Source organism: Vombatus ursinus, unplaced genomic scaffold, assembly GCF_900497805.2.
Source record: "Vombatus ursinus unplaced genomic scaffold, bare-nosed wombat genome assembly UNPS02014818.1, whole genome shotgun sequence".
Taxonomy (NCBI): Eukaryota; Metazoa; Chordata; class Mammalia; order Diprotodontia; family Vombatidae; genus Vombatus; species Vombatus ursinus.
Genome location: NW_020954596.1, coordinates 73,117,044 through 73,122,443, shown reverse-complemented (window position 1 = coordinate 73,122,443; position 5,400 = coordinate 73,117,044). Strand labels below are relative to the sequence as shown.

The 5,400-nt window shown below is 37.8% G+C and overlaps 1 pseudogene; it reads right to left on the bottom strand.

Moving 5' to 3' along the window:
- Positions 1-2,864: 2,864 nt before the first annotated feature.
- Positions 2,865-3,781, bottom strand: LOC114023833 (annotated as a pseudogene).
- Between the last annotated feature and the right edge of the window lie 1,619 nt (positions 3,782-5,400).

The window sequence follows — 5,400 nt, the reverse complement described above, 5'->3', positions numbered from 1 at the left end:
AGAGTCGAGTGTATATTCAATGAGAATTGATGTATATTCTGAAGTTAATGATTATGATAAAAAAAGTTAAGTTAAAAATTAAACATCCTGGATTTCATCAAGCTTTCCTTTTATCTTCTTGTCACTTTTAGCACTGAAGCCTTGAGGTATCAAAGAATGATAAAAGAAACCAACTCAGATGAGTTTTACTACTCAGAGAGAATGAAATATTGAAGGCAGCCCAATAAAGGGGGGAAAGAGAGCATTTTCCAAACTCCTTTAATTCAGATTAATGTTGATGACTATCATTGTGTACCCTTCACATAGCACTTTGCTATATCAAGTGCTCTATATAAACATAACAACATCAATAGCTTAATATTTACAAAATGTTTCACAATTATGCTTGTAATTTCCATCAATGTGTCCTCTTTTGTGCAGGAAGGAAGAGCAGGGCCTTTGCTAAACTGTATACTTTGGTGACTGTATCCTTTGTCTTTGTATTCCCTGTTCCTAGCTCACCATCTGGCACACAGTAGGTGTTCAATAAATTTTTGTTGTTTTGAGTAATAGTGAAGGAATTAGGATATCACCTGTTTTAGGATATGGAGTGGGAGAAGTTTTTTTTTTTCTATTTTAGTATTTTTTAAATAATAATTATATTTTATTTATTTGGGCTGGCTTATATGACTTCGTTTTGGTTATATTTGCTAGTCTCCCTCCCCCCATTACCTTGTATTTATTTTGCATAAATTCTGCATGAGCTTAAATGGCAATGCTACTCTAGTCTAAGCTGGTGAACTGGTAGCCAGAAAGACATTCTTCTTCATCACCTCCACCTCCATTTGCTGTGAGCCAGGCTATTCTTACTCTCAGGTACAACTATCTCTCTAACCAGTCCCTCAGCCTTTTTCCTCTGGGAAGTGGCTTTTCTTTTAAACTAGGGCCACAAAAATGAAGATGCCCACTTCAGGGCCAACTCAGGCAGTTACTGCCCTCACCACTGCTGCTGACTTATTTGCCTAGAGAGACTCTGGTAAAAATGATCTCTCTGATCTAGTAAGGTATAAAAATGAATTAATAACTCCACTTTCTTGGTTAGAGCCCTCATCTACAGAATGCAATCTGGAAAAATACTATGGTTTTAAATCTCTATGCCTTCCTAGTTCTCAATTGCCCCTTTCAATGCTGCATTGAAACAATGAGACTGTTAGACAATATGGATGGTGAATAACTTTATCACATTTGTCCTCTTCAGAGTAGCAAATGTAAGCCTCCCAATCCCTTGGGAAATATATTCGAAAATGGGCAATTGCCTTCTCAGGAAAGTGAGGGAAAAAGGAAGAGGAAAAAGCAGAATCATTGCTTTCCATCCATAGCTTGAACAGACTTCAACAACACAGAATCTACACTGACACAACTAGTTCATGATCTGCCCACCCAGTGTTGAATCTGGAGTCCAGCTCTGGCATCCTCATGACTGTAGCCCCTCTACTGTCCCCATGTTGACTACTCTTCTTCAAGCTTTCCTCTCCCAGCTACTGCATGGTTTCTTTTCTCCTCCTCACAATTCCAAAGACTGTAGGAACTAATTTATGAGTCTAAGTCAGCCCTTCCACCAGTCTCAAGGTTGGAGCAAAACTTTCCAGGGGATCAAGAACTGGAATGCTGGAATTTTTCTGTTGCAAACCAATAGGAATCTTGATTTCCTTGTCTGTTCCTTCAGGGGAAGTGACCTAGACAATGTTTCACTTTTATGTGTACATGCTTCCCCACTCTCCTTGCCCCTAATATAATGTAAGTTCTCTGAAGTCAGAGACTATTTAAAAAAAAAAAAAACATCATCAGCACTTATAAGGGTCTGACACTCAGTAGGCACTTAAATGCTTGTTGACTGCTTCATACATTACATTTAACTCCTCCACAATAAATATCCTTTGTAAAACAAGAGTTAAAAAATCTAATTCAATTTTACTGTCTCTAGTAAATGCTTCAAATATGAAGTAATTATTTATGAAGGGAAAATAAAAAGGAAAAGAATAAATGAGAAAATCATGGGGATGAATTCATTCAAGGCTTTAAGAGCATTGTATCCCACCTTTTTATGACTGAATTGTGAACTAATATAATCACATAGACTATACAAGGCACCTTAAAAATGAAAGCAAGCAACCCAAGAAGTGAGATTGCAGATTTTTCTTCTGACGATTTCTTAAGGATAATATGATATATGATTTAAGAAAGGAAACAAATGTCTTTAGTCAGAAAGGAATTAAAAAAAAATAACCATCCTCCTCCATCCTCTGACAACCCCATCCCCTGAAAACATATTATTATTGGGAATGATACAGGATAACATTTAAGAAATGTATTTGTAGAAGCTATATATAGTGATAGCTCTATGATCCATGGTTTGAGAGATGAGTTGACTCACCCTTACCTTTTTTTGAATATTATTTCCATTTTTGATCAATTACATTTGAGCTCAATAGAAGGTATTATACTGTTAGAAATTAAGGAAGAAGATATCTCTATGAAAGTGTTATTTTGGCCTATTAGGTATTCCCAGTAGGTAAAGCAATTCATTTTAAGTAAGCAAAACAAAGTTAGAAAAGCAGAGAGTAAAGCTGTGTAGTCTCATTTATGGATAATATGCAAATACCAAAAGGTTGAGAGAGATAACATTATAGTTGGGAAGACCTGGGTTCAAGTTCTGTCTCTGACATATAACACCTTTGTGATCATGGACAAGTGACTTAAACTCTCAGTGACAACCAACAACTTTTTCCCTCTTGTTTTCTGTTAATAAAAGTAATATATTCTTTATTTACTTCTTGCAGGAGTCATTGGATATGCAGTATTCATGGAAAAACAGAACCCTGAAGTCAAATCGGATATAAATTATGTTTGGCTCTGTGGGAGCTACAATTCTTGATTAGTCTGGAAACAACTAAGCAGCTTTTTTTTTTTTTCTGCTTGTAGGTTACTATAATGTTCTTCATTTCAGCTATTGCTTTCCCTGGATTCAGTCCCTTAGGGCAGATCCTGATACAGTTCATGATGGTGTGACATTGGTACAAAGAGAATGGGCATAGTAGCTGGGCCAACTGTTCCTCTGTGAAGTCATCCCTGGAGTCAATTATCCTGCAATAGGCCTGCATGAGGACTGTGGCTCCCTAATATTTGCCTCCATTCCACCAGTAACTAGGGAAGCTGGTGTTGTAGCAGGCACAGGGAATGCTCTTGTAGATTCTGTCTAGTTTCTCTGGATCTTCTATGGATTGAAGATATTGCTCCTTGTCCTCCTGGGATTCATCCTTCTTCTTCAAGTAAGACTGAGTGGACTTGGACTGAGTGTAGAAGTTACTCAAATCCAGGATGAGGATCTTCATCATATACATATGGAGAAGAAGATTAATTTTAGAGACTTCATTGAGGTTGGTGTCAATTCTTCTGGTGCAATTCAGAGAGTGCTCCCGTTGATATTCATTGGACAGGAACTACAGATGACTTCTAAGCATGATATTTGGAAGGTTAGTGTGGTGTCCACATCATTTTAAATCTTGATCAACCTTGATAACACCATTAGGCCATATTTATTCAGATAACCTTCATTTATCTGCATTTGGGACTTATCTCCAGGCTTGTCAGGGTACCATCTGTAGATTCTTGAGATGGGAGCTACAGTGGCTGCTGTCTGGGTCCCCTGGCAGGCTGCTCCTGGGCCCTGGAGAGCAGAATGGCTCCTGGGCTAAGACTGTACCTCAAGGGGACTCTGGCCACCACTACCATCTTGGCCCATGGCATCACTCCCCTTCCCCCAACCACTTTCTAATGCTGTATGTTATAGGAGTTGCTTAGTGAAACAAATTTCCAGACCAGGAGCTCCTCACACTGATGAAGTTACAAACCTAGAGCAATAATATTAAGAAACAATAAACAACAATAGTACCACCATCACTAGTGCTGATCACTCCTCCCAAATCTGTGATTTCTTTTTTTTTTTTTTTGAGTGAAGGAAAGCCTTTATTACACTTCTCTTGAGAGAAGCGGGCACAACACACTTTAGTAGCATGTGGGCACTGGTTCAGTGATAGAATCAACTTTTAAACCATTAGTAAGATCCATACTCCACCCATCAGGGCTACTATTGGTCTGGTTCATCTGAGTTACACTGTGATTTCTTCATGTAAGTACCTCCCAACATAGCCACAACTTCCACCAATGCAGACACAATGAGTCTGTAATGTAGTCCATCAGTTCTCCAGAGTTGCCTGATATTAAATGTCTTGAACAAGATCACACAACTAGTAAGTACTTGCTTGAGGTGAGAATTGATTCTAGATATTCCTCACTCCAGCCTCTGCCCTTTATCCACTACCCCATAGTTCCTTATTTCTATAATTTTTGTTCCTATTAAAATTATTTTGGATTTAAAACTACAATCATTAGATTCAAGATAGTAGGGGCCAGGAGTGATGAAATGGAGAGCTGAGGCTGGATTTTCCACAAAGTGCCTAGCACCAACTTAGTAAAAAAAAAAGACGAAGGATGTGTTTACAACCTTAATCTGGCCCATGATGAGCAGCAGACTTTCTTCCCCTGGGACCTTCCTTTCATCCTCCCTCCTTCTCCACTCTCAAGTAGGGCCTAGATCAACAGGTCTTCAACTTGAAGAGGAAAAAAAGGAATTTGGTGTTTATTTCTTATTTGCTAAATAGAACAAATTAAATAAGAAGAAAAGAAAAAATTAGAGCTAAAAGGCAAACTGTTACAGGGAAAGAAGGTGGGGATGGAAAGCCATATAAGCCAAAGGGTGGAATCCAGGGGTCTTTTGAGTCTGTGAGGAATTGGACATTTTATTTAATTACAGAGGTGTTTTTTGTACGGGTAGATGTGAGGAGGAAGTAGACAAACAAGAAGATACAATCTTTTTTTTTTCTTTAAAGAGAAAACAATAGAACGTAATAATTATTGACCCTCAGTATTAACTTTATTCTCTTGGGTAAGCACATAATTAGGCTGCTCTTTAAAATGCATATTATGTAGTTGGCAGAAGACACTGGCTCAGATCAGTAATTCCTTATGTAGGCAGCTTTTAAAAATGCACATCATGTACCAAAGGAACTTTTCCGGCCTATTGGGTAAATATGTATTAAAGTAATTTTAAAAATACTTATGTAACCAATAGACTGGAAGTGGTCAATGGTTTAATGAATAGCCATGCATTTTTAAATGGGCATTATTATTTATGCACTGAACCGAGAAGGTCTTTCAGAAACAATGTATATCTGAAGTAATTTCAGGAGAACAGAAGGCAATTTTGAAATTTTCTTATCTTCTTACCTGTTTCCTCCTTATCTCCTATATTTACCCCACTTGTTAGTGGAGAGTGATCATGTCCTTCCTAAATCTCCTTTT